This window comes from Pongo abelii, chromosome 20 (assembly GCF_028885655.2).
Source record: "Pongo abelii isolate AG06213 chromosome 20, NHGRI_mPonAbe1-v2.0_pri, whole genome shotgun sequence".
Taxonomy (NCBI): Eukaryota; Metazoa; Chordata; class Mammalia; order Primates; family Hominidae; genus Pongo; species Pongo abelii.
In genome coordinates this window covers 48,966,379-48,978,877 of record NC_072005.2, presented here as the reverse complement: position 1 = coordinate 48,978,877, position 12,499 = coordinate 48,966,379, and the positions used below count along the sequence as shown (strand labels likewise).

The following is a 12,499-nucleotide window of genomic DNA, read 5'->3' as shown; positions in this document are numbered from 1 at the left end:
ACTATGTTGAAAAGAAAAACTGCAGTACACCTCTTACCAGATTGAACCACTGTTCATTATCTTTGTGTATTTATAATCCACTGGTAGACTGGACTGGACCCTGAATTCTTTTAGTTCTTCCAATACAATTTTCTCCAATGAAATCATTAAGAATGAGAGCGGCTCTGTTCCTGAAGCCATATAAGCTGGAGGTGGACAACTCAATGTAAATTTCATGGGAAAACCCTCGTGTCTGAGGTGTGGGCCACTACGAGCTCACCAAACGTTCAACACCATAACTTAGAGACACTCAAACTGTAAACTACGACAAGTTGATGACTTTACACTGTGGACAGCTTTCTCAAGATGTCAGAACAAGACTATCAATCATGATGAGACTCTTACCACTCTTAATTTGTCCTTGCTTATGCCTGTCTCCTTTGCTTCCCAGAATAATGCTGTACTTAGGATTTCACAAGAAGTAGCTTCTGAGAGTAAGTTAACACAGATATATCATGTCAACCACACTTTTTTTTTATAAGATTGAGTTTCACTCTTGTTGCCCATGCTGGAGTGCAATGGCACAATCTTGGCTCACTGCAACCTCCGCCTCCTGGGATCAAGTGTTTCTCCTGCTTCAGCCTCCTGAGGAGCTGGGATTACAGGCATGTGTCACCATGCCCAGCTAATTTTGTATTTTCAGTAGAGGCAGGGTTTCTCCATGTTGGTCAGGCTGGTCTCGAACTCCTGACCTCAGGTGATCCACACGCCTCAGCCTCCCAAAGTGCTGGGATTACAGGCGTGATCCACCGCACCCGGCCCAAACATTTTTACATAACAAGAGATCCTTTAGTCCACCCAAAGGCTGACATTAGCTGCATCTGTAACACAACTTTTTCCTCAAATGTATGGAGTTTTCTTTAGGCTTCCACTTCTATACTTGCCTATTCTCACTCCCTGTTTTAATTTAACATAGACATGCAATGCTAGATAATAGAATTGCTCTCTATCAGCTGAACAGTGGGGAGCCTGTGCAGTTTCTGACCCTTCTTGTTGCAAATGGATAAATACATCGGGTATTATAGAGACTCAGTTGTAAAAATCAATAAATGTGCTGCCTGTTTAAAATGACTAGACTCTTCTGGCTTCTTCCTTGATCTATCCTATTGTTGTTGGTTTGCATCTTGCCTAAAGTGCATATTCCAAACTCTTGATATTTTACTCCTGATAGTCATACTGGTAGTCTCCCTCGTGTGGTGCAATCTACAGATGTTTTTATTTGTGTGCAGCCGTTCTTCAAATATCAAATGGTTTCTCTTGGGCTGGAATTACAAAAACTCAAAGAAATGTGTGATTTATGGGCTGCATGCAGTGGATCACATCTGTAATCCCAGCACTTTGGGAGGCCAAGGCAGGCAGATCACAAGGTCAGGAGTTCGAGATCAACCTGGTCAATATGGTGAAACCCTGTCTGTACTAAAAATACAAAAATTAGCCGGGCATAGTGGCGCGCACCTGTAGACCTCTAGGGAGACCCCCTGAAACTATTGCTACAGAATAAAAGATGAAATGCTCCTGCTTATTGTAAATACAAAATTGCATGCAGGATTGTGTAAAGACAATGCCAGCTTGGGCTGTCAGAATGAGCCTACAGCGCGTGATATAATTCTGTTATATGGATGGGAGACACAATTATGAGTATAGAACATAGATTACAAATGCAACGTGATTGGAATACTTCTGATTTTTGTATAACTCCGTTCCAATATAATGAGTCTGTTCACAATTGGGAATCAATAAAATGCCATTTACAAGGAAGGGAAGATAATTTAAGTTTAGACATAAGCAAGCTAAAAAAACAGATTTTTCAGGCCTCTCAAGCACACTTAACTGCTTTACCCAGTGCTGAAGTTTTAGACAGTATCTCTGAGGGGTTATCTAATCTCAACCCCATTCAATAGGTAAAATCTTTGGGAGGATCCACTATCATTAATTTTGTTCTGTGTATAATTTGTGCTATTTGTTTACTGTTCATGTGTAAAATTGGAAAAAATATTCTTCAATCCAATCATGACCAGTGCCAAGCTATGATTGCTATGGTTCATTTAAATCAGAAAAAAGGGGAAGATGTAGGGAGACCCCCTAAAACTATTGCTATGGAATAAAAGATGAAATGCTCCTGATTATTGTAAATACAAAATTGCATGCAGGATTGTGTAAACACAAACGCCAGGTTGGACTGCCAGAATGAGTCAACAGCACGTGATGTGCTTCCTCCTGAAGAAAGCCTATGAATGCACATGCAGTCAGGGAGGTTTCACATTACCAAGATTCCTATCCCAGAAAAGAAGATGTCCATATCTCTGGGAATGGAATGCAACCCTTGTGGAGAGCCTATAAATGACCCTAAATCCCTCACTAACCTAACCCCACTCTCACTAAACTTAATAATAAATGCTGGTATATCCAGTGCATTGGCAGCATCTCAGGACCAGAAGGCGGTGACCCCTCTGGACCCAGCTTTCACTATATTGTGTGTGTCTTTTATTTCTCAACCTGCCGATCTGCCTGGGAACAAAGAAAGAGCCCCGTTGCACTGCAGGTTGCTGGCCAGATCCCGCAATATAGTCCCAGCTACTTGGGATGCTGAAGCATCTGTAGAGGGAGAGCTGCCCCAAATCATAAATCACAAATAAAAGCCAATTACATCTATAACTAAATTAGTTGTAATTTTGTCTTATCACACATGTTCACAGCAAGCAATTGCCAGTGGGGTATCTCAGTCTGCATCATCCTCACCCTGACCCTCCTGCCTTTCTCTTTCACTTACAAGGACCCTTACGATGACACTGGGAGCGACCCAGCTAAGCCAGAATAACTTTCCATCTCAAGATACTCAACTTCATCACCTTTGAACAGTGTTTTTGCCAAGAAAAGTAAATGCATGTGTTCCAAGAATTAGGATGTGGATTTATTTTTTTATTTTGATACAGAGTTTCACTCATGTTGCCCCAGCTGGAGTGCAGTGGCACAATCTGGTCTCACTGCAATCTCCGCCTCCCAGGTTCAAATGATTCTCCTGCCTCAGCCTCCCAAGCAGCTGGTATTATAGTCATGCACCACAACGGCCAGCTAATTTTTGCATTTTTAGTAGAAAAGGGGTCTCACAATGTTGGCCAGGCTTCTCGAACTCCTGACCTCATGATCCACCCGTATCAGCCTCCCAAAGTGCTGGGATTAGAGGTGTGAGCCCCTGGGCCCGGCCCAGATGTGGACATTTTTAAGAGGCCATTATTCTGCTTCATACAGGTCACTTTCATAAACATCACCCACAACAAAAATGTTTTGCGTTCCTTCCATGTCTCACTTTTCTGTCTGCACAAACCACAGTGAAACATACTAGCTCTGCTATGAAGTGGCTGGATGACCCTGGGCCACTCATTTGACCTCCCTCAGCCTCTTTCCTCATCTGCACTATAAGGCTGACTCTTACTGCATCAGAAAATGACAGTGGAAGAGTAAATTAACATGTGTAAGACATTAGTCACAGAGCCTGGTACCTGATGAGCCCTTGGTAAACATTCCTTTCAGTCCTTTCTTTTCGCCTTCCCATTTTTCTTGCCCTCACCCATCTTCTCCTTCGACTCCTTTTCTCTTCAGTAACTTACTCAGTCTAACCTGCCAATTAAAGAAGCCACACTACCCATTCTGTCATGACTCTGCTGGAATGTTCTTGTGATGAGGTCTGCTATCCACTCAAGGCAGTGGGTATTATTTATATGGAGAGGTCTGTTTGCAACAAGAAATCCTTTTCCTGTTCACACAAAATTTATACACAGTTTATCTTAACTTACACATTCCAGTCTCATTTCTACCCTGTTATTTCATACATGTACTTCATTATTTTATTCTTCAGTCTTTCCCCTTACACCTTAAAAATTAGGATAATACAAAAACAAAAGTAATGGCCTGGGCCAGAAGAGGGGATTCCTTTAGCAAGATAAATGCTTTCCTTTTTCAAGATGAATGAATGCTATGTGCAAGGCAGCCCTGAAGCCCATTTCTGGGTTTGGCTTACATCAAAGCCATTTGACTCTAGGACACATTCTTAGATTCCCAGGAGATAATGATTGCCACGGAAGACACACCCACTCTGAGTATTCCTACTGTTGGGTAAAGGAATGTTTACAGAATGTTGTGCATTCTGTTTACTCCTCCTAAATTCTTCCACTCCTGGAAGTTAAGCTTCCCCACTAATCAGCTTCATCTCCAGCTGGCCCGCCTGGACCCTGACCAGAAAATACCTCCCCACTCTGGACGGCCAGGGTGGAATCTTTGTCTAGTCCCATAAATATAATAGCTCACATTGATGCAGCACTCACTATGCACCAGACACTATCCTAAGAGCTTTCCAAGTAACTACATTCCTCACCAAAAAATCCCAAGTGCCACAATCCCCATTTTTACAGATTAAAAAAAAAAACTGAGACAGAGAAGTATGTACCCACTGTCACCTAACTCCATAATTCAACCTCATCCTCCACTTCGTCTGGTAAGAGGACACTCTAAGATTTACAAGGTCTCCTGAATGACATCCATCTTCAAAAATCATTTTCAGGGTTTGTCAAACAGCCAGCATTTTGTTTTCTGTCTCACCCTTCACTTATGCACCTGTTCCCTAAAATTACACTCACATCTGCACAGCCCTGCATAAAAGCTAGCCTTTAGAAACCTCATTCTCTTTTGAAAAAAGAAAGGCCAGGTTCCAAGTCTCACAAAACAGTCATTTTTTATTCTATTGTCAACTATTTGCATGGCCATTCTCTGGCCATAAACGAGTGCACTAGAAACAGAAAGCGTAATGAGAGGAAAGTAGGAGGAGGGTGAGTTTCTAGATAGACACACAGGGAAAAGATTCCCAATCCAGAAAAATTCACAAAAGGCACCCAGGGTATGTGGCTTTGAGCAATGACAGCCCCACCTGCCACTTTCCATGGCTGTTGGCCTCTTACTTCCTTCTCAACCTGCACCTCCTGGTCTTGCTTTCTTAGACCAATACAAACAACCTGGGAGCTGGGGTCAGATCAGAGCACACAGCACTGAGTGGTAGGGTTGGGAAAGACAGAAAAGGAAGACGAGTGTTTGACTCACGAAGACCTGACTCACCTGGGTACACATCACGTAGGCAGGCAAAAGGTTACTGAAGGGCTTTGCAGGACTCATGGTGGTTATCCAGAATGACTGACTGAGGCAAGGGTCTTGACCAATTGAGTTTTATTGAGCCAGAGCTTGACGGTGCACCCTGGGAAAACATGAGATGCAAAAAATCTCTGTGGCTTCTGTTTTCTCTGAAGAGGTTTCAGGAGGCTTAGTATTTATACATTTGCTTAAAGGGGAGAAGGCAGGTAGTAAGAGGTGGACTGGGCAGAAAAACAATTGATCAAATCTTCTCTTTCTTCCGTGCCTCAGAAAATAAATATTATCAGAATGAGAGTTAAAACACTTCAGTTTAGTAGCTAGATTTTGATTACTCACTTAAAGTTACAATTGGCATGTCTTTCTTTTCCAAAGAAATATATATCTTGAAAGGTTTTGAAGCCAAGAAAAAACAATATGTTCAGGCAATCATCTGGAGATGCCCGAGATCTTTGGCTTTCCTGTTTACCCCGTTCTTTTACTTTTCTTTTTTTTTTCTTTAAGGGACACAACCTTGCTCTGTCATCCAGACTGGAGTGTACTCACTACAGCCTTGAACTCCTGGGCTTAAGCGGTCCTCCCACCTTAGCCTCCCAAATATCTGAGACTGTAGGCATGCACTACTGCACCTGGCTAATTTGATTTATTTTATGTTTTGTAGAGACACGGTCTCCCTTTGTTGCTCAGGCTGGTCTTAAACTCCTTGTTTCAAGTGATCCTCCTGCCTTGGACTCTCAAGGTGCTGTTATTACAGGCCTGTGCCAGCACACCTGGCCCCTCAATTCTCCAAAAGCTTTCAGAGAAAGCATTGCAGAAGACATGACTTTGTGACTGTATGTTTCATCTGATCCTACATCACTAGGAAGTCTCATTCTTAAGAAGTCATGTCCCATGGAAAAGGAGATAAAGACAAATCAGAAAAGGGCAAAGGGAAGTCACAGCAACAAAGGGACAGTATAATCTTGGAACCTTATTAAAGTCACAGAACTGCTGCTACAATTAGAGCAATTCGCTTGGCAAACACCTCTCTATCCCTTTCAGTTGTGTGTTGGCTCACCTGTAATGTCCTGAGCAGTCTATAGACTAGGTTTTCCAGAGTTTCTGAAGCATCTTCCAATTGCAGTGGGAATCTGACAAATTTCTCTGAATTGCAGTCTGAATCCAGTGTTCATGTGTACCTTTTGTGTAGTCCACACATCAGCAGGCACAAAGGTTGTTTATATATAAGTTGCTATGATTTCTCCAGAAGTTTACATAAGTCATCGAGTTTCAGCTTCCAAGCTTTAGTCTATCCATCTGACAGAAGGCTAATATCCAGAATCTACAAGAGACTTCAAAAAATTTACAAGAAAAAAAAAAAGCCCATCAAAAAGTTGGCGAAGCACATGAACAGATACTTCTCAAAATAAGACATTTATGTGACCAACAAACATATGAAAAAAAGCTCATCATCACTGGTCATTATAGAAATGAAAATCAAAACCACAATGAGATACCATCTCATGCCAGTTAGAATGGTGATCATTAAAGGTCAGGAAATAACAGAAGCTGGAGAGGATGTGGAGAAATAGGAATGCTTTTACACTGTTGGTGGGAGTGTAAATTAGTTCAACCATTGTGAAAGACAGTGTGGCGATTCCTCAAGGATCTAGAACAAGAAATACCATTTGACCCAGTAATCCCATTACCAGGTATATACCCAAAGGATTATAGGTCATTCTACTATAAAGGCACACACACACATATGTTTATTGCAGCACTATTCACAATAGCAAAGACTTGAAACCAAACCAAATGCCTATCAATGATAGACTGGATAAAGAAAATGTGGTACATATACACCATGGAATTCAATGCAGCCATAAAAAAGGATGAGTTCATATACTTTGCAGGGACATGGATGAAGCTGGAAACCACCATTCTCAGCAAACTAACACAGGAACAGAAAACCAAACACTGCATGTTCTCACTTAAAATTGGGAGTTGAGCAATGAGAACACATGGACTCAGGGAGGGGAACATCCCACACTGGGGCCTGTTGAGGGGTGGGAGATTAGTGGAGGGATAGCATTAGGATAAATACCTAATGTAGATGATGGGTTAATTGCTGCAGCAAAGCACCATGGCACATGTATACCTATGTAACAAACCTGCAGGTTCTGCACATGTATCTGAGAACTTAAAAGTGTAATAAAAAAAGATAAAAATTTAAAAAGCACAGTTTTAACTTATAATATACCAAAATGGAAGAAAAATGGAAGAAAATTCTGAAACGGTTAGTTTTGAAATTTGTAACCAGGAAAAAATTTAGGATTCAGTCCAAATTGTAGGCAATTAACAAAATTAAAAAAAAAATGAACAAACGTAAAATTTAATAACCGTTGTTCTATTGTATTCTTCTGAAAAATAATTTTCCACCTCTTGTCTCCCATTTTTATGAAATAGAAATCATATGGGACCAATGTATTTCCAAAATAAGTCTTAGTCTCATACCTGGATTGTTTACACAAAGTGCAGCAAGAATGTAGATTCAATGCCTCTATGAATACCTAAATTTTATGTATATGTACAAATATAAGAATATATACATATTCTATCAGGTAGAATGGCACTAAAGTATATTAATGGCAGCAAATCTCTACAAGTCTGCAGCAGCCTCAATTCTTGCTTCTTCGGAAGAAAGAATTCAACTAAGTGTCATAAGACAGAAGAAGAGACTGAGGCAAATTTTAGAGCAAGAGTGAAAGTTTATTTAAAAGCTTTAGAGCAGAAATTAAAGAAAGTAAAGGACACTTAAAGCACGGCCAAACATGTGATGAGATTTCAAATGTGTGGTTTGAGCTTTCACTTAATCTTTTCTCTGTTGGCATAATTCTGGGGTCTGCATCTCTTCTTCCTTGATTCTTCCCTTAAAGTGGGCTGTCTGCAAGTGCAGTGGCCCACCGGCACTTAAGAAGGGAGCCTGTGTAGTGTGTTTCCTGGAGTACAGCTGGAAAACAGAGACCAAAATAAAAGCTATGTATGTAAATAAAACTGGTCTCCTTATAAAATCCTGTTATAAATTTCTATCATTTTTGTGTTACCTTGGCATCTACTTTTAATCTTCCTTGAACACACCCAAATTCCTTCTCTGTGTGTGTGTGTGTGTGTGTGTGTGCTTTGAGTTGTAAATTGACTGCCTACTTTCTCTAAAACTCACCAAGGGCTCCCTCAGATAAATGTTAACTTTTTCTTCTTACAAAAGCACAATTTAAATCCATCTGTTGTTTTTTTAACAGTTTTATGTGTTCATGTATAAAATTTTAAAATCAGAAATCTGAAGTAGTTCCATCTCCCTCTATCTTTATGTGCACTTGTGTATGTTCTATGTTGTATCACATATCACATATGTATATGTCCATACCTATGTTTATATACTGTTTATATATGGTATCAAATTAATGTAAAAACAAATGAGTACTCATCAATTAAGTAAATAATCCCAAATGCTTTTCAACACATGGGATTTTAGTAATCTTCAATAAGAGAAGAACACCTCAAATGAGCATGCATACCCATCTGCAGCCTCTTTAAAAAAAATTATCAGGCTGGGCACGGTAGCTCACCCCTCTAGTCCCAGCACTTTGGGAGGCTGTGGTGGGCAGACCACAAGGTCAGGAGATTGGGACCATCCTGGCTAACATGGTGAAACCCCATCTCTACTAAAAATACAAGAACAATTAGCCGGGCCTGGTGGCAGGCACCTGTCATCCCAGCTACTTGGGAGGCTGAGGCAGGAGAATGGTGTGAATCCAGGAGGTGGAGGTTGTAGTGAGCCAAGATAGTGCCACTGCACTCCAGCCTGGGTGACAGAGCAATACTCCATCTCAGAAAAAAAAAAAAATTAACACCCAAGAATTTTGTATCCAGCAAAACTAAAGTTCATAAATAAAAGAAAGACAACAGTGTTTTTCAGACAAACAAATGCTGAGAGAATTTGCCACTACCAAGCCAGCACTACAATAACTGCTAAAAGAGCTCCAAATCTTGAAACAAATCCTGGAAACACATCAAAACAGAATCTCTTTGAGCATGAATCTCACAGGACCTATAAAACAAAAATGCAATAAATAAATAAATAAAACCAAGGTATTCAGGCAACAAATAGCAGGATGAATGGAACAGTACCTCACATCTCAATAATAACACTGAATGTAAGTGGTCTAAATGCTCCACTTAACAGATACAGAATTGCAGAATTGATAATAATTCACCAAGCAAGTATTTGCTGCCCTCAAGAGACTCCCCTAACCATACAGTGTCACATAAACTTAAGGTAAAAGGGTAGAAAAAGACACCCCATGCAAATGGCCACAAAAGTGAGTGGGAGTAACTATTCTTATATCAAAAAAACTAACTTTAAAGCAACAGCAGTTAAAAAAGACAAAGAGGGACATTATATAATAATAAAAGGACTTCTCCAACAGGAAAATATCACAATCCTAAATACATATGCACCTAACACTGGAGCTCCCAAATTTATATAGCTATTACTACTAGACCAAAGAAATGAGATAGACAGTAACACAATAATTGTGAGGGACTTCAGTACTCCACTGTCAGCACTAGACAGGTCATCAAGATAGAAAGTCAAAGAAGAAACAATGGATTTAAACTATGCCCTAGAGCAAATAGACTTAAGAGATATTTAGAGAATATTCTACCCAACAAACACAAAATATACATTCTATTCATCAGCACATGGAACTTTCTTCAAGAGAGGCCATATGATAGGCCACAAAACAAGTCTCAATAAATTTAAGAAAATTAAAGTTATATGAAGTACTCTCTCAGACAACGGTAGAATAAAACTGGAAATCAACTCCAAAAGGAACGTTCAAAACCATGCAAACATATGGAAATTAAATAACTTGCTCCTGAATGATCATTGGGTCAAATATGAAATGAAGATGGAAATTTAAAAATTCTTTGAACTGAACAATAGTGATGCATCCTATCAAAACATCTGGAATACAGCAAAGAGCGTGCTAAAAGTTTATAGTCTTAAATGCCTACATCAGAAAGACTGAAAGAGCACAAATAGACAATCTAAGCTTACATTTCTAGAAACTCAAGAAACAAGAACACACCAAACCCAAACCCAGCAGAAGAAAGAAAATAACCAAGATCAGAGTAGAACTAAATGAAATTGAAACAAAATAATACAAAATATAAATAAAATGTAAAGCTGAGTTTTGGGAAAAATAAATAAAATTGATAGACCATTGGCAAGATTAACCAAGAAAAGAAGAGAGAAGAGCCAAATAATATCAATTAGAAATGAAATGGGAGCTATTACAACCAACATTGCATCGTTGCACTTCAGCCTGATTGACAGAGCAAGACCCCCTCTCAAAAAACACAAAGAAAGAAAGAAATAGACAAAGCCCAATGCTGTCAGTGCTGTGGAACTAACATCTTAGGATTGATGGAGTCAGTGGACTTAGCAATTGTGGAGAGACCCATATTTCCTGTGGGCCACGAGGCCACGTATGCCCTGTGAAGACTGACTGGGGAGGATTGGGCTGCTACCCACACTTCATCTATTTGTCAGGAAAAAATGCTTTAAAGATCATTCCATTTGATTTTCTTTTAAATAAAAATAATGTGGGAATGCAATGGAATTGCCAAGTTACATGGTGGGTGTATGCTGAAATTTTTAGAAGCTGCCAGACTGCTTTCCATAGTGGTTGTACCATTTTACATTCCCACCAGCTGTGTGAGCGTTCCAGTGCCTCCACATCCTTGCCAACACTTGGTGTGGTCACTCTTTTTAATCTTAGCCATTCTAATCGTTCTGTAGTGGTATCTTATTGTGGTTTTATCCTGCATGTTTTTCTTGAGACAGAGCCTCATTACATTGCCCAGGCTGGAGTACAGTGGGCCCATGATAGCTCACTTTCTCTTCAGGAAAGTCTTCCCTGATCTTTCAGTCTAGGTCAGAAGCCCAGTAATATACAGTCATGAGGCCCCATATTTATTCTTTTTGTGTTGTTTTTTGAGATGGATTTTTTTTTTTTGCACTCCAGACTGGAGTGCAATGGCTCAATCTTGGCTCACTGCTATCTCCACCTCCTGAGTTCATGCTGAGGCCTTGTGCCTCAGCCTCCCAAATACCTGGGATTACAGGCATGAGCCACCATACCCAGCGAATTTTTTATTTTTGGTAGAGACAAGGTATTAGCATGTTGCCCAGACTCGTCTCGAACTCCTGACTTCATCGGCTTCCCAAAGTGCTGAGATTACAGGAATGAGCCACCGTGCCTGGCTCAAGGTTGATTCTTTTTTTTTTTTTTTGAGAAGAAGTCTCACTCTTCTCCCCCAGTCTGGAGTGCAATGGCACAATCTCAGCTCGCTGCAACTTCTGCCTCCTGGGTTCAAGTGATTCTCCTGCCTCAGCCTCCCCAGTAGCTGGGATTACAGGCACATGCCACCAGGTCCGGCTAATTTTTGTATTTTTAGTAGAGAAAGTGTTTCACCATGTTGGCCAGGCTGCTCTCGAACTCCTGACCTCAGGTGATCCACCCACCTCGGCCTCCCAAAGGGCTGGGATTACAGGCTTGAACCATCATGCCCAGCCAAGTTTGACTCTTGAGACTACAACCTTGCTACTTCAGAGTTGGTCTGAGGACTAAAATATATCACCTCTTATCCATCAGGAAATAGGTTAATTTCTCTGAGCTTCAGTGTTCTCATTTGAAAATGGTAAAAATTCCTGCCCTGCAGGTAGGCAAGAAAGTTCAGAAGTGTTGTGACTAAGGTACTTCTTACCTAACCAGGTAGTCTTGAGGTTGAAGGCCTGTCTTGTCATTCAAAGGCTGTGGAATGGTCTCAGTGTTGGAACAGGGAGTGGCATTTGATGTTTGGTGTCATCTTAACCCCCACAGTCCCTGTAGTAATTTGCTAGGGCTGCCATGACAAAATAATGCAGAGGAGTAGGTAAGCAACAGGAGTTTATTGTATCACACTTCTAGAAGCTGGAAGTCCATGCACTTTCCTCCTCTGTAAGACGTCACAGCATTTCCCATGAGCTCATATATATGGCGGAGGGAGAAACAGAAGGAGCAGGTGCCATGGGAGTCTGAGTCACCCATTGGGTCACTGCTGCCCTGGGACCTGCTTGAGCCTGACCCCATACACAGCTCTCCTTGGGATGCTGGAGTCTGCTGTGCATGCCCAACATAACTCAGATGTCACCAGGGCATGATGTGCCATTCAGGTCCCAAAGCCCTTGGTGTCCTATGGTGAGGTATTCGAATTCCACTAAGCCAAAGGATAAGCCAAG

At 40.8% G+C, this 12,499-nt stretch overlaps 1 long non-coding RNA gene across 1 annotated transcript in view; it reads right to left on the bottom strand.

Annotated features, from left to right (window-relative positions):
* Window positions 1–12,499, bottom strand: part of LOC112130129 (uncharacterized) — a 105,964-nt gene that overhangs the window by 84,197 nt on the left and 9,268 nt on the right. Inside the window, exons 2-4 of the long non-coding RNA XR_008516611.2 lie at window positions 11,986–12,123; window positions 6,233–6,506; window positions 5,146–5,281 (exon numbers count right to left, since the gene is read on the bottom strand). This is a non-coding gene — a long non-coding RNA (uncharacterized LOC112130129). The remainder of the gene's footprint in view (window positions 1–5,145; window positions 5,282–6,232; window positions 6,507–11,985; window positions 12,124–12,499) is intronic.